The 25,610-nt window shown below is 45.2% G+C and overlaps 1 protein-coding gene across 1 annotated transcript in view; it reads left to right on the top strand.

The window, feature by feature from the left end:
• The first annotated feature begins 22,805 nt into the window (after positions 1-22,805).
• Positions 22,806-25,610, top strand: part of LOC137517692 (adrenocorticotropic hormone receptor-like) — a 73,841-nt gene continuing 71,036 nt past the window's right edge. The window contains exon 1 of the mRNA XM_068234693.1: positions 22,806-22,874. The gene's annotated coding sequence lies outside the window, so the exon portion shown is untranslated. The remainder of the gene's footprint in view (positions 22,875-25,610) is intronic.

Genomic DNA, 25,610 nt, shown 5'->3' with positions numbered 1-25,610 from the left:
AATGAAAATATATATATATATATATATATATATATATATATATATATATATATATATATATATATATATATATTAATTACCAAGGGTGAGCAGCACAAACCAAATTTTTATGCAATTCTATGCAAAGCATGCACGCAGCACAGGAGGTCCCCAGACTCCATAAGAAATATATAAGTACAGAGGGGCTGCAGCACACAACAGGAAAACAGTGACAGGGGCTCTTGGTTACGCTTTAACGCGCTTAAGCTCACCAACTGCGCCAAAGTGTCCCCAATCTGGTGAGTCCTACTCTACCATGCAAAATGCCAGTTTTTATAAGCAGTCTAGTGGGAACTAAACCAAAAACCCTAAAATGTCAACTAGATGGGAAAAAAGGAAATTAAAAACACCTCACCCTTCACCTAGCTACCAAATGAACTCTCTGAACATGTGCGATGCAATAATTTATATACTTAACTGTGCTAGAGGTGGGCGTGGTCATGCAGGCTCACAGGGGAAAATTATAAATAAATTACCAATTTCCTTTTTTTCCCATCTAGTTGACATTTTAGGGTTTTTGGTTTAGTTCCCACTAGACTGCTTATAAAAACTGGCATTTTGCATGGTAGAGTAGGACTCACCAGATTGGGGACACTTTGGCGCAGTTGGTGAGCTTAAGCGCGTTAAAGCGTAACCAAGAGCCCCTGTCACTGTTTTCCTGTTGTGTGCTGCAGCCCCTCTGTACATATATATATATATATATATATATATATATATATATATATATATATATATATATATATATATATGTATATATGTATATGTGTGTATATATATATATATATATATATATATATGTATATGTATGTATATATATATATATATATATATATATATACAGGATCTTCTAAAAAAAATTAGCATATTGTGATAAAGTTCATTATTTTCTGTAATCTACTGATAAACATTAGACTTTCATATATTTTAGATTCATTACACACAACTGAAGTAGTTCAAGCTTTTTTATTGTTTTAATATTGATGATTTTGGCATACAGCTCATGAAAACCCCAAATTCCTGTCTCAAAACATTAGCATATTTCATCCGACCAATAAAAGAAAAGTGTTTTTAAAACAAAAAAAAGTTAACCTTCAAATAATTATGTTCAGTTATGCACTCAATACTTGGTCGGGAATCCTTTTGCAGAAATGACTGCTTCAATGCGGCGTGGCATGGAGGCAATCAGCCTGTGGCACTGCCAGGTGTTATGGAGGCCCAGGATTCTTCGATAGCGGCCTTAAGCTTATCCAGAGTGTTGGGTCTTGCGTCTCTCAACTTTCTCTTCACAATATCCCACAGATTCTCTATGGGGTTCAGGTCAGGAGAATTGGCAGGCCAATTGAGCACAGTAATACCATGGTCAGTAAACCATTTACCATTGGTTTTGGCACTGTGAGCAGGTGCCAGGTCGTGCTGAAAAATGAAATCTTCATCTCCATAAAGCTTTTCAGCAGATGGAAGCATGAAGTGCTCCAAAATCTCCTGATACCTAGCTGCATTGACCCTGCCCTTGATAAAACACAGTGGACCAACACCAGCAGCTGACATGGCACCCCAGACCATCACTGACTGTGGGTACTTGACACTGGACTTCAGACATTTTGGCATTTCCCTCTCCCCAGTCTTCCTCCAGACTCTGGCACCTTGATTTCCGAATGACATGCAACAGTTGCTTTCATCCAAAAAAAGTACTTTGGACCACTGAGCAACAGTCCAGTGCTGCTTCTCTGTAGCCCAGGTCAGGCGCTTCTGCCGCTGTTTCTGGTTCAAAAGTGGTTTGATGGGGGAATGCGGCACCTGTCGCCCATTTCCTGCACACGCCTGTACACTGTGGCTCTTGATGTTTCTACTCCAGACTCAGTCCACTGCTTCCGCAGGTCCCCCAAGGTCTGGAATCGGTCCTTCTCCACAATTTTCCTCAGGGTCCGGTCACCTCTTCTCGTTGTGCAGCATTTTCTCCCCTACTTTTTCCTTCCCACTGAGGTGCCTTGATACAGCACTCTGGGAACAGCCTATTCGTTCAGAAATTTCTTTCTGTGTCTTACCCTCTTGCTTGAGGGTGTCAATGATATCCTTCTGGACAGCAGTCAGGTCGGCAGTCTTACCCATGATTGCGGTTTTGAGTAATGAACCAGTCTGGGAGTTTTTAAAAGCCTCAGGAATCTTTTGCAGGTGTTTAGAGGTAATTAGTTGATTCAGATGATTAGGTTAAAAGCTTGTTTAGAGAACCTTTTCATGATATGCTAATTTTTTGAGATAGGAATTTTGGGCTTTCATGAGCTGTATGCCAAAATCATCAATATTAAAACAATAACAGGCTTGAACTACTTCAGTTGTGTGTAATGAATCTAAAATATATGAACGTCTAATGTTTATCAGTACATTACAGAAAATAATGAACTTTATCACTATATGCTAATTTTTTGAGAAGGACCTGTAAAATTAATGGGCTTCCAACAGAGGAATAAGCTCTAAATACCAACTGTCAACAGCAAAAGCCACTATGCACAGAGGTTGTGGGCCTCTTGGGTCAGAGGTGCCCACTAGGGGCCCTCCTTCATCATCTTATTAGCTTTTTATTGGTGATATGCTGGTAATGAACACCTCTATATGTGCATTGAATAGTGGTAATCCTTAACAAGCTGTTTTCTTACAATGATTACACCTCATTGACCAAGGGCGTAACTAGAAATCACTGCCCCCCCCCCCCCCCTCCTCCCTGCAAAACTTTGGATGGGGCCCCTTCTCTCTCGCCAACAGCACACACACACACAAAATTATTCCCTTTAAAGGAAACCTGGCTGAGATAAATGCATAGATTTATTTACCTGGGGCTTCCTCAAGCCCCATGTACACCATCTGCTTGATTGCTGCCCTCCCGCATTGGAGTCCACAATCCAGCCCAGTCACACTCCGCTGTGCAGTCCTGGACATGCGTGCACCCATGATCATCCTGTACAAGTGCAATTACAGCTTAGTGGACTCACTGCACATGTGCAGATTGCTTCAGGCAGTGGGAGCACAATCGGGGGACATGCACATCCGCGGGACCACGCATAAGCAGTGGAGTGCGACTGGGTTAGTCTGGTAATTTACCGGGCCACACTGCTAAAAATGGAGTGGCCCAGGAGGACAGCGATCAAGCTGGAGGAAGCCCCATGTAAGCATATATCTATACAACTATCTATAAATCTAGCTCAGGTACACTTTAAAGCAGGGGTCAGGAACCTTTTCGGCTGAGAGAGCCATAAACGCCACATATTTTAAAATGTATTTCTGTGAGAGCCATACAATGTGTTTTAAACTGGGACAGTGAGCATGTGCAGCAAAGGGCTTTCCCTGTTGCCATGGTGATGTGTATACAGTTGATCCGCCCGGCAGCGGAAGTGTCAGACACGTCTTCAGCTTCTATTGGGTTTCAGCAACATCAGCAATTTCCCTAACTAATTGACTAACAGCTTGTACAATTAACTAACTGACTTGGGGGTTGATTCACTTTGTAGGACGAGGTCACCATACTTTAGCACAATAGTCTGCCTGTGAATTGACAGGCAGCCTATTGGGCTAATCAAGTGTGAGGATCTTGTCCTACAAAGTCACTGGACCTGACAGGGTCCAGATTAGGACAATTGAAGCAGCTGTTCGAAAATTTTACTTGCGCTGCCACACTAAGCTGCGCTGTTTGAGCAGTGTAGCTTAATGAATCAACTCCTACTGATTTGTCTGTAAGCCAGATGTAGCCATCAAAAGAGCCACATCTGGCTCCCAAGCCATAGGTTCCCTACCCCTGCTTTAAAGGATACGAGAGCCTAAGTGTCCAGCTAAAATGATGGCTACCAGCGTGTGTGTGCAGATATCCTCATCCTTACCACTCCTCCCATTTACCGCCACCGTCTTCTGTTTGTATGAAAAAGACCCCTATAGATTGTGTGAGTCACCTAAGTCGCACACTACTGCGTATGCGCAGGCCTGACAGCACTCCTCTTTGACCACGCTCCTATGGCCGGGAGCATTCTGCACATGTGCATGTATGAGTCTTAACATAGTGCACATGTGGAGGCAGGTTAAAAACAAAACACAAAAAGCATATATACTCACTAGAGATGGCCCGAACGTTTTGCTGGCAAACGGGAACCGGCAAACTTCCGGGGTTCGCGATCGCGGAGAACCGCAAACTTTACCGGAATAGTGCATCTGCTGCAGAGCTTAAGCTGGAGGGGGAGCACAGACGGGGATCCCAGGTGAGGGAGGGGGGGTCCGACCCGCCGCTGTGCCGAAGAGGTGAGTCGTCCCCGCCCACTGCCTCTTACTAATAGCGGTGGGGGCTGCTGCTGAGGTTAAGCTGGAGGGGGAGTGCAGATGGGGGACCTAGGTGAGGGAGGGAGGGGTCCGACCCCCCTCCCCGCCGCTGTGCCCAATACCCCTTCCTGCCCACTACCCTCTTATGTAGCGTATGCTACGCCGCAGGTCCGCTAGTAATGTTTATTTGCTTAGGCAATAAATGTTATCACCTGCTGCTACTAAAACATACAGTAGATGTGTATAACTGGTCCCAATATCTTGACTAAATAAAAACAGGTGTTATTTCCAGCTGCCTTGTCATTCTAATTACTGTGTAATGCTTATTTGCCATGACTCAATATTTACACGTTTATGAGATGCCAGTGTCATTGTGCTACGATCTGCTCATTGCCATCTGTCTGCAGATATAATGCAACCTCATCAGTGATTTATATATGGCAAATTGCTGGGAAGTTTGCAGACACTCAGAATTCACCAGTCTGCAAGGTATCATCCTCTTTTATTAAATGGCATTTTGCCAAATGAAGGCTGGATAAGTCATTTGATTGATGTTTGTTAATGTTTACCTGGCTGAAATCCAGAAATTTAGATCCTCAGAATGCTGTAGGAGTATCTTGACCCTCATTGCTGCGTGCATAGCCTCCGAATGAAGCAAGGCAAAGCAATAAACTGCTAGATTCACCTTTCAGTGCTATCTCTTGTCAAAAATATATTTATCTGCTCCTCCTCACTTCTGCCAATGATAAGATGTCTGAGTTTGTTTACAAAAAGAACTTGTTAAAACAGGGTCAAGAGAAATGTCAACAATGAATGAATGACCACATTTTGCTTTTCCCTTATAGTTATGCTCTATATACCTTATGTACAGGAGGAGAGAAGCAGAGGTAGAAAATAATATGAGAAACTGTCTATGCACTAAAGATATTGTGGAACACTCTAGTCTTTTAGGCATATCTTTGAAAGATCAATAAACTTTGTGGTAATATGCTGCGGTGCTGTCATTTATTGTATTATTGCTGCACTTCTCAGGATGCATACTACAGTATAAATACATAAATGGTAAAAATCAGCAGCAAAATGCAGTGTTAAATCAATGTTAAAGAGAAACTCCAACCTAGAATTGAACTTTATCCCAATCAGTAGCTGATACCCCCTTTTACATGAGAAATATAATGATTTTCACAAACAGACCATCAGGGGGCGCTGTATGACTGATTTTTGTACAGAAACCCCTCCCACAAGAAGCTCTGAGTACCTGAGTACTCTGAGCAAACTGTCACAATATAACAATGTTCACAGACAGGAATTAGCTGTTTACAGCTATCTCTAACAGCCAAAACAGCTAGGAGCAGCTACATAACCTGCCCACAGTAAAAATGTCACCATGTAATAAATGTCAGAAGGTAAATCGGGGAGAGGAAAGATTTTACAATGAGCAAACACTGACTAAATCATTTATACATAATTATGGTAAAAAATGAAGAACTTTTTTACTACATTATTTTCACTGGAGTTCCTCTTTAAAGCAGCGAAGAAAAACATTAAAACACATAAGCTTGCCTTGAAGAAGTGCTAACTAGGCAGTAACACAGTGACAACACAGAAATAGCCAGTATAGTAAGAAAATTGTTCAGTGGTGCTACATTCCATACACTTGATTGATATCACCACCACCAGGATGGCAATATAAATGTCCTGCAGTTAAAGGACCACTATTGTGAGAAATTACAAAATTTAAAATACATACATATACATTAAGTATGTTTGTCAAAGAGTAAAATGCTCATGCTACATTTCTTTTCCCCTAAATTCCTGTTGCTTAAAGAGAAACTCCGACCAAAAATTGAACTTTATCCCAATCAGTAGCTGATACCCCCTTTTACATGAGAAATCTATTCCTTTTCACAAACAGACCATCAGGGGGCGCTGTATGACTGATATTGTGGTGAAACCCCTCCCACAAGAAAGTTCTAACTTTTGTTGACAGTTTCCTGTCTGTGAACCTTGTTGCATTGTGGAAAATAGCTGTTTACAGCTGTTTCCAACTGCCAAAAACCATGCAGCAACTACATCACCTGCCAACAGTAAAATGTTCACTGGAGTTCCTCTTTAAAGTTGGCAGTTTTTGACTATTCCATCCCCTCCTGGGTTTGCATTTCAGTTACACATCAATGTTACAGATGCTGAAAAGCAGACAGAAGCGAACACAACTGTGTTAGTGGGCTCAGGCCCTTAAAGAGGAACTCCAGTGAAAATAATGTAATAAAAAAGTGTTTCATTTTTACAATAATCCTATATAATAAAACCCCTATGTCCCTGCGTGTGCCTCCTGTCTCTGTGTAGCATTGTCCGTGCTTTTTGATATTGCACATGTGTGCAACATGGACCCAGCCTCACAGAGACAGGAGGACGGGGACAGGGCCAGGGAGCCAAGCAGGCACCGTGTGAGCCGGCGGCCAGGTGTTCGGCGTGTGATCTGGCGGCTGGATGTGCGGCCGGTGAGTGGGTGGCCGGGTTTGCGGCGATTGCGCACGGCGGCGGGTGGCAGTTTTTAAACGGGCTTCAGTCTACTAGTTATGTATAAATGATTTAGTCAGTGTTTGCTCATTGTAAAATCTTTTAAATCCCTGATTTACATTCTGACATTTATTACATGGTGACATTTTTACTGTTGGCAGGTGATGTAGCGGCTGCATGCTTTTTTGGCAGTTGGAAACAGCTGTAAACAGCTGTTTCCCACAATGCAACAAGGTTCACAGACAGGAAACTGCCAGGAGTACAACGGTCCTCAGAGTTTCTTGTGGGAGGGGTTTCACCACAATATCAGTCATACAGCACCCCCTGATGGTCTGTTTGTAAAAATGAATAGATTTCTCATGTAAAAGGGGGTGTCAGCTACTGATTGGGATAAAGTTCAATTCTTGGTCGGAGTTTCTCTTTAAGGATTTTTTTTTTTCGAAAACATTTGCTGAACAGCAGTTGCACAGTCCAAATAGCAGAATAGTATGCAAATGAGCAGGGGGACTGGGTAACATTTTTGTAGTGATCCTTTAAAGGGAGTGTTTGGGTAAAAAATAAGGAAAATACAGAGAATCCCCTATGAGGAGATGGACTAGTCCAATGGTTGGAATCTGTGGCTTCCAAGCCTCATGTGGCTCTTTAGCCACTTGAATGTGGCTCTGCTAGCTACTGAGGCCAGGGCCATTTTTTGGGGGTTGGTGGAGCAGGAGTTGCAGACAGAATGAGTCGAGAAGTCAGGCAACAGAGAAGGCAATGAACCTGTCCTGAAGTGGCGTGCACCCAGAGAACAGAAGAGAGGCTGGAGACACTGCTGATCACCTGATTCCTCCTAGGCGTCCTGTGTTTCCTTGGCCGCCCGATATCAAGTCATTACCACATGACCACCACAATGCTTGATGACACTGATGTCCTGGACTGGTGCTGAGATAGAGCCCTCAAGGAGTTGGTTTGCAGGTCTCTGGGTTCCTGGCTGCCTGGATGGCCATGTGACTTCTTCTTTCTCTTGCTCTTCCTCCCACTGTGTCCACCGCGTTTATTCAGGGGAGGCTCTCTGGTCTGATGAGGGGAGGGGAGATGCACTCTGGTCTGACTGAGGAGGTTTGGGGGGGGGGGGGGTGCTCTCTATTCTGACTGAGGAGGTTTGTGAAGGGGGAATGCTCTTTGGTCTGACTGAGGGGGTTTGGGAGGGGGTGGAAATATGTTCTCCTGTCTGACTGAGGGGTCAGGGTGCTCTCTGGTCTGATGGGGAAAGAGGGAAGGGAGATGCTCACTGGTCTGGTTGAGGAGGTTTGGGGGGTGCTCTCTGGTCTGACTGAGGGGGTTCGGAAAATATGCTTACTGGTCTGACTGAGGGGGTTCGAAATACTGTTTTTGGTCATGATATAAGATTATTGCTTTACTATCTGGTTTCAATTAATGAAAGTAGCTAGTTGAAACTGTAAAAACATGGTTCTTGAAAATAAATTTGGCTCTCAAAAGAAATCTTATATGTTCTACTGCTGATCTTTATTTGTTTTGATGAATGAGTTCACAGACCACTGGACTAGTCCACAACCTGTTCGCCTAGTCCAAAACTCCATTAGTCACAGGCCCATTGCTCTGTCGTTGTTATGGCAACGGCAGAACAAAGGGCCTGCGGCGACAGGTGAGTGACACGAATGGCAAGAGTGGTTGGTCCATGCAGCGATTCATTGGCAGAAGCCGGTTTTTGGTACCAGCAATCTTTGGTCCTTAAAGCGGACCTCCAGAGTACTTGGCTTGGCTTCTCAGGTAAATATAACTTGTTTTTACTAGCAGACTGCAGGATTTTTGATTTTTGACCCTCTACATCACAGTCAGCAGGCACATTGTCGCCAATCAGACTACACTCACTCCTGGAGCCCCACCCCCCTTGTAAAAGGCAAGGTTCTCCGGCTGTTTTACTCACTCATCTGCCTACAGTAATTAGTGAAGCGACAGCTGCTGACAGACTCTGCTAGGGAGAGCTTAGTTAGGCTCTTGTAGGCTTGTTAACTTGCTCCTGGCTGATTCTTATTCCTTAAAGGGGAACTGAAGAGAGAGGTATATGGAGGCTGTCATGTTTATTTCCTTTTAATCAATACTAGTTGCCTGGCAGCCCTGCTGGTCTATTTCTCTGCAGTAGTATCTGATTAAAACCAGAAACTAACATGCAGCTAGTCTTGTCAGATCAGACTTATAAGTCTGAACCACTGAAACACCTGATCTGCTGCATGCTTGTTCAGGGGCTATGGCTAATAGTATTAGAGGCAGAGGATCAGCAGGGCTGCAAGGCAACTGGTATTGTCTAAAAGGAAATAAACATGACAGCCTCCATATACCTCTCTCTTCAGTTCCCCTTTAAATAGCACCCCATAACAGCGTCCTCCTCCTCTGGAGGATCTTGTCTTCCAGGGATTTGTAGGATGTCAAAAGCGCAGTCACATACATTGGCCAGGAATCGAACCCAGGTTAACTGCTTGGAGGGCAGCTATGCTCACCACTATACCACCAACACTACAGGCTGAAGCCAGCCTAGCTGGCCTGGGAAGGATGAAAAGCTAGGTGGCCATGCAACCATTCCTGCTAACCTAAAGCTTACTTGTGTCTTACAACACATTGGCTTAAGACCAAATCCAATGCTCCAATACGGGGAAGCTTCTCTGTTTGCTGCTTGTTTGTTTGTTTTTTAAAGGGAAGGTTCAGGGTGGCTCTTAAAAAAATAAAAATGCCCATCCACTTACCTGGGGCTTCCTCCAGCCGTGGGCAGCCAGGACGTGCCCTCGGCGCCGCTCCGCAGGCTCCCGGGCCCCTCCGGTGGCCGACCCGACCTGGCCAGGCCGGCTGCCAGGTCGGGTTCTTCTGCGTTTCAAAATGCGCCTCACGGGGGCGCGCTGACGTCATCGGACGTCCTCCGGGCTGTACTGCGCAGGCGCAGAACTACTGCGCCTGCGCAGTACAGCCCGGAGGACGTCCGATGACGTCAGCGCGCCCCCGTGAGGCGCATTTTGAAACGCAGAAGAACCCGACCTGGCAGCCGGCCTGGCCAGGTCGGGTCGGCCACCGGAGGGGACCGGGAGCCTGCGGAGCGGCGCCGAGGGCACGTCCTGGCTGCCCACGGCTGGAGGAAGCCCCAGGTAAGTGGATGGGCATTTTTATTTTTTTAAGATCCACCCTGAACCTTCCCTTTAAGTGTGGTGTCACAGTTCACTCATCTCTTCAACTACAAGAAAGGCCCAGGAGAAGTCTTAGCTATCGTAATATCTATGTTACGGCAGGGCCCTTATTACACTTTCTCTTACAGGGCTATGGAAACCGTTTTGCCCATGTGATAAAGTGAAGTGCAAAAATGAAATCATACCTAGCAGAGTATGGTTTCGATCCATCAACCTCCGGGTTATGGGCCCAGCACACTTCCACTGCGCCACTCTGCTTACTGTTGTATATAATCTTCAAGTTTAAGAAGGGTGCATTAGTTGAAATAGTTACACTACAGTCTATGTTACAGCAAGGCCCTAATGACACTTTCTCTGAAGGGGCTATGGCCACCGATTGGCCCATGTGGTAAAGCAAGGTGTAAAAAATAAAGTACACCTAGCAGAGGATGGTTTCGATCCATCAACCTCTGGGTTATGGGCCAAGCACACTTCTGCTGTGCCACTCTGCAGTCTGCTTACATTTGTATACAATCTTCAAGTTTAAGAAGGGTACATTAGTTGAAATAGTTACACTACAATCTATGTTACAGCAAGGCCCTAATGACTCTTTATCTTAAGGGGCTATGGCCGCCGATTTTTTCACCTCACTTTATCGCATGGGCAAAACGGTTTCCATAGCCCTGTAAGAGAAAGTGTAATAAGGGCCCTGCCGTAACATAGATATTATGGTAGCTAAGCCTACTCCTGGGCCTTTCTTGTGGTTGAAGAGATGAGTGAACTGTGACACCACACTTAAAAACAAAAAAAACAGCAAACAGAGAAGCTTCCCCATATTGGAGCATTGGATTTGGTAAAGTCTTAAGCCAATGTGTTGTAAGACACAAGTAAGCTTTAGGTTAGCAGGAATGGTTGCATGGCCACCTAGTTTTTCATCCTTCCCAGGCCAACTAGGCTGGCTGAAGCCTGTAGTGTTGGTGGTATAGTGGTGAGCATAGCTGCCCTCCAAGCAGTTGACCTGGGTTTGATTCCTGACCAATGTATGTGAGCATGCTTTTGACATCCTACAAATCCCTGGGAGACAAGATCCTTCTCCGGAGAAGGAGGGAGAGGGAATTACACTTCCTGATAGATGTATACACATGCAAGATGTTGTAAAGCAGTTTAGGCCTGCAATTCAACATTCAATGGGATTTCTGACCTTAAAACAGTGGTTTGTGTCAAATCTAGGTTTTTTATTGAGTCTTTTGAGGTGTATCCCACTCAACCATGTCTCCGTCCAGGTATTAGACCGCTTGAAACATTTTTTCCATCATTTTTCTAGCCAGCATAATTTTTTCTAAATTTCCAAGTTCGCCCCTCCATTGAAGTTTATTGCGGTTCGTGAAAGTTTGCGCGAACCGAACTTTCGTGGTAGGTTCACAAACCGGGTTCGCGAACCTAAAATCGGAGGTTCGGCCCATCTCTATTCATTAGAATAAGAATCATGGCAAAATCGTGATGCACCTGATATTAACGCAATTTTCCAAAAGTCATACATCTGAATGGGGATGTGTTTTTCAAAACGCAAATGCAGCCAAACACTAGGGAAGTACAATGCAGCACAGCTAGTGGGAAAGGGCCCCAAAGCTATGGATTTTATAAAAGGCAAGTTAAACGGAGATTCGCCTGTTGCAGCCTAGGAATGCCTGTTGCAGCCTAGTGTAGCAAACAACATTAAACTACAAGCAATGCTGATCTGAAAATAAATTGATGAGATAAACAATTGTATCTATCCTCCTATTCCTAAAAAAATAACTTTTTCTTAGAATCTCATGGTTTTATTTTGTGTTTAAAAGCTTTACTATCTCAGCTTAATGACACAGTCTCTTTCTGCCAGAGTTTAAAGCCACAATCTATGAACTATTGATGTTCTAACTATCCTCTACACTAAAAAGCTGGTCACGGCCAGGAAAGAGTTTTATGACTGTAATTCCTTATCAGTGAGGGTTACACTATAGTCTGACTAGACTCTGCATACCATAATGTTTCACCCATGAAAAAGAAAAAGAAAAAAAAGGAACACAGCCCAGTTATTTGCTCTGAGCAGTTGTTTATTTCATCATGTCACTAGTGATGGGCCGAACCTCAGATTTTAGGTTCACGAACCGGGTTCGCGAACTTCCGCGGAAGGTTTGGTTTGCGAAAAAGTTTGCGAACCGCCATAGACTTCAATGGGAAGGCGAACTTTGAAAAATAGAAAAAATTATGCTGGCCACAAAACTGCTGGAAAAGATGTTTCAAGGGGTCTAACACCTGGAGGGGGGCATGGCGGAGTGGGATAGACGTCAAAAGTCTAAAAAAGGGAAAAATCTGGATTTGACGCAAAGCAGCGTTTTAAGGGCAGAAATCACATTGAATGCTAAATTGCAGGTCTAATGTGCTTTAAAACATCTCGCATGTGTATACATCAATCAGGGAGTGTAATTAGAGTACTGCTGCACAATGACACACCAAACTCACTGTGTAACACACCGCAAACAGTTGTTTGTGTAGTAACGGCCGTGCTGGACTACTGCGTACCATGGTGAGGATTGCTCTTCCTCACTCAGTGATGTCTGGTTAGGTAATGTCTGTCTGCCTTATCAACTTTCGATGGTTCTTTCTCTACCATTGTTAAAGCTTACATCTATTTTTTTACATTACATTTTATAGTTGCTGTTCAGTACCTGCAACGAGAATCTATTATGGAGGACAAGTCTGCCATTGTGACCAATGGTAATGGCGGGGGAACCCTTCCTGGTGTGATTCCGGTCTGGAGTTGGAGCCTAACAAACGGTCAGCTACCACCACACATCCATTGCAAGGAGGGCAGCAGGCATGCCCGCCCCGAGGTAGTGACCAAAAATAACAATACGGGACTCGGGAGACCCTGCTGTTTTCGAAATAAATTGACTTTAAATCCTTTAACGGGAATCCGTTATGGAGGGCAAGTCTGCCATTGTCACCACGGGTGATGGCCGGGGAATCAAGGTTGGATTCCGGCCCGAAGTGGGAGCCTGCTGAGACCCATGCTGTATCTGCCATGACCATGCATTGCAGACCAGGCATCTGTGGTCAGATAGACCCTTGACCCAGCGGAAGACAAACCAGGTAGAAAGCATTTGCCAAGAATGTTTTATGGAGGGCAAGTTTGCCATTTTTTTTTATATTGTGTGAAACTGTAGATGGTACTATAGTCTCAGTACCATGGTGACTGACCATGGGTAATGGCCAGGGAATCCGGTTTCTATTGCATTCCGGAGTTGGAGTCTAAGAAACGGCTACCACCACACATCCAGGCAAGGAGGGCAGCAGGCAGGCATGCCCGCCCCGAGGTAATGACCAAAAATAACAATACGGGACTTGGGAGGCCCTGCTGTTTTCAAAATGAATTGACTTTAAATCCTTTAACGGGAATCCGTTATGGAGGGCAAGTCTGATGGTGCCTTCACTGCGATTCACCAGGTTGGTCTCCGGCGCGAATCTGTTATGGAGGTCAAGTCTGCCATTGTGATCACTGACCATGGCTAATGGCGGGGGAACCCTTCATGGTGTGATTCCGGTCCGGAGTTGTAGCCTAACAAACGGCTTCCACCACACATCCAGGCAAGGAGGGCAGCAGGCAGGAATGCCCGCCCCGAGGTAGTGACCAAAAATAACAATACAGGACTCAGGAGGACTTTTTGAGGCCCTAATTGTAATGAATCAACTTTAAAACCTTTAAAGGGAAACCGTTATGGAGGGCAAGTCTGCCATCCATTCAAGTGCAAGGTATGCACTGACTGCCAGGTATAATACAATGTGCAGTCACAGATGCAGTGAAAGGTATGCAGTTACTGAAAACAGCCATTTGTGTAGTGACGGCTGTGCTGGACTGGTGCGCACCATGACGAGAGTGCAGGTGACGGTGGCTTTACAGCCCATATGGTCGCCCGGCTGATGTAGCTGAATGACAGAACAGTGACTGTCCAGCTGATCAAATTTGGTCTGACCACAATGAATAATAATAATAATAATTCGAACATTTGTATAGCGCTTTTCTCCTGTCGGACTCAAAGCGCTCAAGAGCTGCAGCCACTGGGACGTGTTATAATTTAAGTAGGCCTCAGTTATTTGGACTGAGTTAGTCAAAAAGGCTTGAGGAGCAGACCTGCCCTTTAAGGGATTTTCTCTTAATGAGAAAATCTGCAGTTCTGTCAGCAGACCTAGAACATACCAAGAAGCTGTTCTGTGGACAAGGCCGCAGGTCTCGCTGACCTCAGCTTGTACGCCACTGGAACAATAAACATCAGCCATATTTAATAAACATCCACATTCCAGTAAGTAAAGGAAAGGTGACATTAAATATTAATCGAGTGGGTGGGTATTATGACACCACGAGGTGGCCCAACCAATAGTCTGGTCTAGGGGAGGGCGAATATGATGTCACAGTTAACTCTTTCCTAGTCGGTATTAAAACGGAGGTGGGCGATCAGAGCTCACTCTGCTTCATACTTTCATGCCCTCCATCTCTGACTTCTACTGACTGGAACCCAATTATTTCTCTAAGCATGTTCATTCCTTTCTGTAATCTGATATAATGTGTGCTGTACATAGGTAGTCTAGATGTAACATAGAGTAGATGCAAGAAAACCTGGGTACCTTCAGCAGGAAGGTACTCACGCAGCTGTAACGCAACATGGAAGATTGGCTTTGCTAGGGTGTGATGAACTGTATCTATCTGTATATCTGTTTCATGAATAAACTACTTAAACGTTGAAGAAGCCTGAGAAAGTCTATCTCCTGCTTGCTGTGTGAGAGTCAAGTTATCTCACAGTCTGTGAGACGCAGCTATAAGAAGTTGCTGGTGTCAAAGCAAGGTGATTTAGAAGAGTTTATAACAGGACGCGCTCAAGAGGCCACCCTTGCAGTGTTAGGGAGTCTTGCCTTGAACTCCTTACGGAATAGGTACTTGTCCTAGCCAGGATTCGAACCCTAGTCTCCCATGTCAAAGGCAGAGCCCTTATCCAGTACACTATCCAGCCACAATGAAGCAACGACCTTATTATCTGTGGTGTGCCACCCCCACCTGAGACACTCCTATAGCCGGTGGTAATTGCTTCATTGTGATATGCAAGCCCCTTCACCGTGGCAAGGTAATGATCACGAAGGGGGATGGGCACATGTACATGCCTTTTTTTTTGTTGCAGCCACCCGCAGTGCAGCCAGAAAAATTAAGCAGGCATGTACACGCACCAGAAAAATTAGTATAGCGGCCTAAAAAATTCTGGAATCGCCTAGAGTACTGGACCCTGTTGGTGGTGGCGGAGAAGGCAGTCAAGTGGCCTGCAGGCAGAGATGCTGTGTGTGGGGACTGACTTAGTCTTCAGTCGTGCAGTAGCCCTCCGGGATCCATGCCTCATTCATTTTGATAAAGGTGAGGTACTGAACAGAACACTGTCATGACATGTCTCACTACCGAATGAAATTTGTACAGGTAATTGCTATCTGTCACACGTTGCCAACCAGGCTTGACCTTATTGTACACACTGTAGTTAATTAAAACATGTCCCTGAATCGGAAAACCTATTTATTTTGCATGGCTTGCTTTCAGGGATTTACTGCAAAGTGTACTGCGTGTTAGGCACTAATCAATAAACTTACTGCTGCTTATATCTACAACTGGTCAGACAGGCAAGTATTGCCGTAGGGGTCTTTGCTGATCCCCCCCACATAAAAGTGTTGTGGGGTGTAGCTATCCCACAGCTCTTGCACTGTCAGTGTTTCTAGACCACTTGGATATGTCAGGTATACGCTGATGCACTACTGCCTATTTACACATGTAGTCAGTATCAGAATTTGGCCTATACACATGCAGCCAATCTGATATATTTGTCATGGATCGTCCCCATAGGGGACATAAATGCCTTCATAGAAGGTGGCTGGGTTAGAATATTTTCACCATTGGGGTGTGTGAACAGTGAGATACAGATGCCCAGAAGGTGCCACTCAACAATTGTTTCGCCTCAAAAGCGAGGCGTCGTCAGGAGTATGTGAAACACAACATTTACAAATATATACAATTCAACCCTCCACCCAACCAACAGAGATTCCCCCAGCAACTCGCTCCAGTCAGAGCTGAGTGTGTAATGATGCAGGTTACTTAAATAGTACTATCCGTATTCGCCCCCTGCATAAGTGTCTCCTCCCCTCCTACATGCATATACTGCTTTCTCCCTCACCTGAATCGCCATACCTGTCGGCGCTCTGTATTCTTTAATGGATCCCAATCACTCGCTCGGTATGTTCAAGGTTCAAGGGAGAAAGCGTATGAAGACGATGCACCTGAAGGAGGAAGAGGAGAAGGAGGGTGGCTTGTCTTTTGAGGGGTGCTGCTTTTCCTCAGGTGTTCTTCCCATAGCTGTTTGTGCCTTTTCTCCAGGTGCCTTCGTAAGGCACTTGTCCCTACGTGGGTGTTAGCCTTTCCACGGCTCAATTTTTGGAGGCAGAGAGAACAGATGGCTTTACTTTTATCTGAGGTACACACGTTAAAATATTTCAAACTCGCTGAGCCCCCATGCGGTGATGGCACTAAGGTGGCATCAACAGCTGACCTTGAAGGGCATGTTCTCTGGCTGGCCATAGCTGGCTATATATGGCGCCGGACACTGCCCCCAGCTGCTTCTGAGGACGAGCTCCCTCTGCTTCTTTCATGGACTCGTCTCCTCATACTCCTCTCTGGCTCCCCCTCTGAACTGTCCCCCTGGTCATCTCCTCTATTGGGAACATACGTGGCATCCATATAATCGTCATCATAATCCTCCTGCCCAGCTTCGCTTTCTCCAGACAACTCCACAACTGCACCAACTTCAGGTGGTTCAACAACCCCCTCCTCACACGTTACGTCCATACTATCGCCACCTAACTCAGACGTATGAGGTGGTGTACCTGCGCCTTCTTCTTGTTGTTGCAGTAGTGGCTGTGAATCAGTGATTTCACCACCACCAAATAACTCCGGCGAAGTGTCAAATGCAGCGGATGTGTTGCATGTTGTAGCGCTGGTGGCTGGGGGAGATGAGGTGTTCTGTGTTAAATACTCAAGCACGTCCTCACAATTTTGGGAAGTGATGGCACGTGCCTTCTTCTAAGTACTGTACTTTGGGCCAGGTCTGCACGAAATCACAGCAACACCACCTCGTACAGACCTGCCAGTGCCAGGTGGCCTTCCTCTGGGTCTGCTTCTACCTCTTCCTCTACCTGGTTTGTCCATTTTGTCCATCTCAGGGGGAAGCTAGGTATATGAAGTGAGGTGGGTTCACTCAACTCAAAGGTAGGTAGATGCAGTGAGGTGGGTTCACTGAACACAAAAGGTAGTTATATGCAGTCAGGTGAGTTCACTCAACCCAAAGGTCGTTATATGCTGTGAGGTTGGTTCACTCAACTCAAAGGTAGGTAGATGCAGTGAGGTGGGTTAACTGAACACAAAAGGTAGATATGCAGTGAGAGGTGAGTTCACTCAACACAAAGGTAGTTATATGCAGTGAGGTGAGTTCACTGAACACAAAAGGTAGTTATATGCAGAGAGGTGAGTTCACTCAACCCAAAAGGTAGTTATATGCAGTGAGGTGGGTTCACTGAACACAAAAGGTAGATATGCAGTGAGGTGAGTTCACTCAACACAAAGGTAGGTAGATGCAGTGAGGTAGGCTCACTGAACAAAAAAGGTAGATATGCAGTGAGGTGAGTTCACTCAACACAAAGGTAGGTAGATGCAGTGAGGTAGGTTCACTGAACAAAAAAGGTAGATATGCAGTGAGGTGAGTTCACTCAAGCCAAAGGTAGTTATATGCAGTGAGGTGAGTTCACTCAACACAAAAGGTAGATATGCAGAGAGGTGAGTTCACTCAACACAAAGGTAGTTATATGCAGCACGTGGCATAGTGGTTAGCTCTCTCGCCTTGCAGCGCTGGGTCCCTGGTTCGAATCCCAGCCAGGGCACTATCTGCAAAGAGTTTGTATGTTCTCTCCGTGTCTGCGTGGGTTTCCTCCGGGCACTACGGTTTCCTCCCACATTCCAAAAACATACGGATAAGTTAATTGGCTCCCCCTAAAAATTGGCCCTAGACTACAGTACTTACACTACATAATATAGACATATGGCAATGGTAGGGATTAGATTGTGAGCTCCTTTGAGGGACAGTTAGTGACAAGATATATATATATACACTGTACAGCGCTGTGTAATATGTCGGCGCTATATAAATACTAAATAATAATAATAATATGCAGTGAGGCGAGTTCACTCAACACAAAAGGTAGTTATGTGCAGCGAGGTGGGTTCACTCAACACAAACGTAGGTGTATGCAGTGATGAGGTGGGTTAACTAAACACAACAGGTGCTAGTAGTAGGTAAATGCCGTACTGGGTAGTACAATGTGCAGCTCCCTGTCACACACACAGGTAGTCACTGAATGTGCTGCTGCTGCTGGGCTGCTGGCAGTGGGACACACACAGTATGAATTAGCAATGCTGTCTAAGCAACACAAGTGTCAGTTTCAAACACAGGAAAAAAAATTACCACACGAGCAGGATTAGCTCTGAAAAGAGCTGTTCTGGGGTGCTATTACAGCAATAAGATTCAGCTAGGAGCAAGCTAAGAAGGCAAGAGCCTGACTAATCTGTCCCTAGGAGAACAAGTCTGCAGCAGCTGTCCCTAGTCTGTCTCTAGCAGGCACACGAGTGAGGCTAATGGCCGCCGGAGCCTGCCTTATATAAGGGGTGGGTTGGGGCTCCAGGGCTTAATGTAGCTGGATTGGCTACAATGTGCCTGCTGACTGTGATGTAGAGGGTCAAAATTGACCCTCATAGAGCAATATGGGGCGAATCGAACTTCTAGGAAAGTTCGCCTTTGCCGGCGAAGGCGAACTACCCTAGGTTTGCCTGGAACCGTTCGCTGGCGAACTGTTCAGCCCATCTCTACATGTCACATGGGTATTGTAATATGTACTTTTTCTATGAGAACTTTATACATATAAAAAAGTGCTGTTAATGAATAAAAATGTTTTGGGCATAATTAAAGGGAACCTAAACTGAGAAGGATATGGATTTTTCCTTTTAAAAAAATACCAGTTGCCTGACTCTCCTGCTGATCCTGTGTAGAGTTGGGCCGAACCTCCGATTTTAGGTTCGCGAACCCTGTTCGCGAACTTCCGCGAAAGGTTCGGTTCACCAAAAAGTTCGCGAACCGCAATAGACTTCAATGGGGATGCGAACTTTGAAAGTTTACAAAAATTCTATCAACTGGAAAAATGATAGAAAACATGTTTCAAAAGCTCTAATACCTGGAGCCACACCTAATTGAGTGAAATACACATCACTGCTGGAGGACCTGCCCACCCTCCCTCCTCCAAGCAAGGTCCTTTATACCATTTGCCTGCCTACACTAATTAGTTATGGGACAGCTGCTACACACTCTGCTAGGGAGATTTTAATTGGCCTCCACCCTCCTCCCTCCTCCCTCCTCCCTCCACCCTCCACCCTCCTCCCTCCACCCTCCACCCTCCTCCCTCCACCCTCCACCCTCCACCCTCCTCCCTCCTCCCTCCACCCTCCTCTCTCCTCCCTCCACCCTCCACCCTCCTCCCTCCTCCCTCCTCCCTCCACCCTCCACCCTCCTCCCTCCACCCTCCACCCTCCTCCCTCCTCCCTCCTCCCTCCACCCTCCACCCTCCACCCTCCTCCCTCCTCCCTCCTCCCTCCTCCCTCCTCCCTCCTCTCTCCTCTCTCCTCTCTCCTCCCTCCTCCCTCCTCCCTCCTCCCTCCACCCTCCACCCTCCTCCCTCCACCCTCCACCCTCCTCCCTCCACCCTCCACCCTCCTCTCTCCTCCCTCCACCCTCCACCCCCTCCCTCCTCCCTCCTCCCTCCTCCCTCCACCCTCCTCCCTCCTCCCTCCACCCTCCTCCCTCCACCCTCCACCCTCCTCCCTCCACCCTCCTCCCTCCACCCTCCACCCTCCACCCTCCTCTCTCCTCTCTCCTCTCTCCTCCCTCCTGCCTCCTCCCTCCTCTCTCCTCCCTCCTCCCTCCTCTCTCCTCTCTCCTCCCTCCTCCCAGGATCCATGCCTCATTCATTTTAATAAAGGTGAGGTACTGAACACTTTTTTTGACCTAGGCGACTTTTCTTCTCACTGACAATGGCTCCAGCTGTGCTGAAGGTCCTTTCTAGGACGCTTGAGGCAGGGCAAGCCAGAAGTTAGATGGAAAATTGTGTCAGCTCTGGCCACAGGTCAAGCCTGCGCACCCAGTAGTCCAGGGGTTTATCGCTGCTCAGACTGTCACTGGTTCATTCTCTACCATTGTTAAAGAAAGGGTACGGCCGGGGGATAGGGGTTCGATTCCGGTCCGGAGTGGGAGCCTGAGAAACAGCTACCACCACACATCCAAGGAAGGCAGCAGGCACGGCATGCAAGTCCAGACTTGGGGAGGTAGTCACGAAAAATAACAATACAGGACTCTTTCGAGGTGCAGGTGCAGTGAACAGGTATGAACGGACTGGTATCAATACAATGTGCAGTAGTCACACTCACAGGTGCAGTAAACAGGTATGCCCGGACTGGTATTACAAATGTGCAGCTGTCTCACACTCACAGGTACAGATAACAGGTATGCAGTGACTGGTATATAAAACTGTGTGCTGTCACACAGGTGCAGTGAACAGGTATGCATAGACTAGTATTACAAATGTGCAGCTGTCACACACACAGGTACAGTGAACAGGTATGCAGTGACTGGTATATAAAACTGCATGCTGTTACACAAGTGCAGTGAAAGGTATGCACGACATGGACTGGTATTACAAATGTGCAGCTGTCACACACACAGGTGCAGTGAAAAGGTAGGCGCTGAATGTGCTGGGCCTGGCACAGTATAGCAATTAGCAAGGGCCATCTGCGACAGACAGGGCTGTATATGCAAGTGCCAGTGGGCCTCACACAAAAAAAAAACACATCACAAGAACATTAGCTCTCAAAAGAGCTGTTTTGGTGGTGCTTTTTAGCAATAAGTATCAGCAAGGTGCAAGGTGCAAGCTAACAAGCCTAACAAGCTCTGCAGCCACCTATCCCTCCTATAATACTACAGCAACAGACAGAGTGAGAGCATGGCCGACGTCGCTGCTGCCTTATATAAGGGAAGGGGGGGGCTCCAGGAGGGAGTGCAGCCCGATGGGCTGCCATGTGTCTGCTGACTGTGATGTAGAGGGTCAAAGCTTAGCCCAATGATGTAGTATAGGGGCAGGTAGGAACTCGCCATGAAGTTCGCGTTTCGACGTGACCGCGAACCAGCGATGTTCGCGCAAATAAGTTCACGGCTGAACCATTTGGGACAACTCTAGTTATACTATCTCCATAGGAGAATATTGGTAATTATCTACCAATATTCTACTAACTTTCCATTTCCCATTTCTCACACTAACACTCCCCTATCTATATCTAACAATAACCACCCCCTATCTACGACTAACACTAACCACTCCCCACCTATTACTAACCCTAACCACCCCAACTACTCATAGTATTAACCACCCTCTTCTTGCACCTAACATTCATTACCCCCCCACCCACACTTACACCTACCACTAATTACCCTCCACTTCCATCTAACACTAACCACCCTCCACTTCCACCTAACACTAACACCTCCTACTTATGTCTAACACTAACTATCCCCCACTTCCACCTAACACTGATCACCAGTGCCACCCACTTACACCTAATACTAACCATCCTCCACTTACACATATCACTAACCACCCTCCACTACACTTACACCTAACACTAACACCCCCACTTATGTATAACACTAATCAACCACCACTTACACCTAACACTGACCATCTTCCACTTACTCCTGACACTAACCACCCCCCCACGTATGCCTAACACTAACCCCACTCCAAGTCCGCTTCAAGAAGCTGTACACACACATAAATTGTACAATCACAAAGGCTTGTGTATACTTATGCCTAACCTTGATGTCACATAGCCAGGAGCGCATGCATGGGAGTTGTCTTGTGATGAGGATGTCCATAACTACCAGAGACACCTTAAAAACTGATTTTCAACTAGTGGTCTTCAGTTGATAGAATGCTTCCACTACCTGGGTGAATAAAACTACAGCAACAAATATGGAGAGAGACACAGATTCAAGTGTTTTTGTATTCAATTTACTGAAACCTTTAATGCTGAATACACACGTTGAGATTTCCCGTTCGATTCCTGGGATCGAATCGATTATTTCCAACATGCTCGATTTGGATTTCGATCGTTTCTGCCGTCAATTTGGCATACTTAACATGCAAATCGACGGCAGAAACGATCGAAATCCGAATCGAGCATGTTGGAAATAATCTATTCGATCCGTTCGATCCCAGGAATCGAACGGGAAATCGTAACGTGTGTATTCAGCATAAGATAACACTGGTGATTGTGGAAAAATGGAATAGCATTGCATACGTTAGTCAAAAAAATATGTTACATCAAAAAACTTCTGTCTCAATAAAATTGCATAGGGTTTGCTTTTTTAGCATTGAGATTTATATATTTATCATAAAACCAATTTATATGTACTTTGCAGCTAGCTGACTCATTCTGTTATAACACTATTACTCATCAAACATTTATCTAATGTGACAGCCAAGGCTGTGAAAACAAGTGGTAAGCTGTAAACCTTGATGTACTTTTCCACTATTCTTATGCAATTACTGTGTATGGAGTCCTGTTTCTGTAGACAAGAGATACTCTCCCTAGGAGTTAGCACCTCTTCCTTGGCATAGCAGTCATTCCCACAATTATAGTTTAAGGTAAGCAGTACTTTAATTATAATGATAAAAGTTTCATTGTTAACCAGCTTTCAAAAGATTTATAATATTTTTTGGGGGGGATTGTATTAGAAATAAAGAGCTGCCAGAATGATCAAAACAAAACACATACAGTAGTGTAATTCAGAGAGACTGTAAGCTCTGTAGCAAAGGAACTGTTTGCTTGCTAGCAGCCAGTGCATATAAACTTAAAAAGTAAAGTAAGATAAATAATTTAGCCCAGCATAAAGCCAAAATAACTGTGATAACACTATTTAAAACCCTGTCTTCTGTACTGGCATACTTATGGAGATGGAATCACTTATATCATAAAATTGCTGCAATGCTGCTTTCTGATCATTCCTAACAGCACCTGTAAGGGCTGGTTCAGGTTCACTCTGCAAGAGCTTTTTCTAAGGGCTTATGATTTGAAAAGCTCTAGCTAATGTAATGCTCTGTGTGTCTCACTTGAGCGAGGTGATTTTATAAAAGTCACCCATAGGATTGCATTAGCAGGAGCTTTTCAAAATCACTAGCGCTGCCGCTTAGAGCTCTTGTTGTGTGAACCAGCCCTCAGTACTGTTCACTTTCCAGTCCTTACCCTCAACCCTTCCCTATACATATTTCATTTAAGGATGCTCAAGATATATCATGCAGTTGTGGGGGGAGCATTTCTGTTGTCAAATGTGTACCTAGAGGTTTCTTTTTTCCTACAGTAATAACATGTTTCACTGCATTTGGGTGTTTCTACCCCAAAAAGTTCTACTTCAGCTCAGGACAGGTGATTGTATGCAGTCATTTATGAAACAACCTATTACATTGTTTACATTTAAGTCAACTTGTCTTGATTTTTAACATCAATTTAGTGCTGTAACTCTACTGCTATGCTATTTCCCTGAATTTCATATAGAATTTTAAATGGATCAATATAAATACTAAAGGATGAAAATAAAAACAACTGTTTATTATTATACGCATGATAACACCACGTCAACATCACATAGGCATATTATTGTCTCAGTTTTGTTGGTACAGTGTTCTAGTGTGGGACATTTGCAGACCAGTAACAGATAGTGAATGTATCTATTTTGAATAAGGACAATCTTATGTATATAATATCTTGCATGCTCTCATACAAAATATGACAACATTATTAATGTGTCAAGAGGAAAAGTCACCCAATCGCCTGATTTGCCTCACCGACCAGCTTTATGACATAACAACTGCCACATATCAACTGTCACAAAATATTTATAATTATCAATAAGGGCCTGTTTCCACTACATGCAGATTGGATGCAGAATGGATGCAGAAAAACTGACTCCAATGAATGCCTATGGGCCTGTTTCCACAAAATGCAATTTTTCTAATGCAGAGTTGGATGCAGAATGGATGCAGAAAAACTGACTCCAATGAATGCCTATGGGAAAATCTGCATCAGAAAAATTGCGTTTTGTGGAAACAGGCCCATAGGCATTCATTGGAGTCAGTTTTTCTGCATCCATTCTGCATCCAATCTGCGTGCAGTGGAAACAGGCCCTTAACCTCTTGAGGACCATGGTGTTAAACCCCCTAGTTACCAGGCTAATTTGTGCTTAATTGGCCACTGCAGCTTTAAGGCCAAGATGCAGGGCCATACAACTCTGCACACAAGTGATACCCCCCCCCCTTTCTCCCCACCAACAGAGCTCTCTGTTGGTGGGGTCTGATCGCCCCCCCCTCCCTGTGTTTATTTTTTTTTTACAAATATTTATGTGTTGTTGTTTTTTTAAATATGTATTGCTATTTTCTTTTTTTTTTTTCTTGACAATCCCTCCCTCCCCCCAGCCGGCCAATCACGGCAATCGGCTGTCATCCCCCAGGGGGACAGCCATGTCACACGGCTGTCCCCAGTACAGCGCTGCTGCTGATCGCATCGCTGTACATGTAAATACACGGCGGGTTTCGCCATGTAACAGTCTTCCGAGCGGCAATAGCCTGAAGGCTCCGCTCTGCCCACCAAGCGGGAGATGCGATCTCCTGCAAACTGCTGCCCCAGGACTTTACGCCAATTGGCGTTAGCTGGTCCTCGGGCTGCCTTCGCGGTCACGCCCATTGGCGTGACACGGTCGGTAAGCGGTTAAGCGGATGTGTAATGAATCAAGATATGTCCCAATACAAAAAACTTCACAGGGTCTTCAGACTTTTAAACCCCCCACCCACCCCCTCAATGAATTCCACAATATGTTTGCCTTTCTAAAGCAGTAACAAACTCTCCATTGACAATTTGCTATTTATTTTTATGGTTCTGAATTACATTACACCAACAAATTACACAGAGTTTATAGAACCATTTACTTTTATCCCTAAGAAGATTACAATGAAATGCCTTTGTCAAACTTACATCCAAAAGTACGGCTTTATTTAATTAGACAGCGATTACATTGGTACATATTTGAGGTTCAATCCATATAAACATGCAAGCATGCAAATTCCCTACACATAGGACCTAATTTACTAGGATAAAGGATTACAAATTATAATCATTTGGCTTAGGTTTCTGCTATGGCCACGATTACTTGGTAGGATACATTCTGCCTGGAATCATGATGGAGAACCACACATCAAGGACTGCATCTCTACAGCTCAGGAGCTGGTATGAACAGAGAAAAGTCTAGTTTGGGCATGGCTTCCTATTCATTGCAGGGCCTCAGGCGCAAGAGCCCTTATTATACAAAATGACATGCAGGGCAATGCCCA

This window comes from Hyperolius riggenbachi, chromosome 5 (genome assembly GCF_040937935.1).
Source record: "Hyperolius riggenbachi isolate aHypRig1 chromosome 5, aHypRig1.pri, whole genome shotgun sequence".
NCBI lineage: Eukaryota > Metazoa > Chordata > Amphibia > Anura > Hyperoliidae > Hyperolius > Hyperolius riggenbachi.
This window is presented reverse-complemented; position numbering and strand designations above follow the sequence as displayed.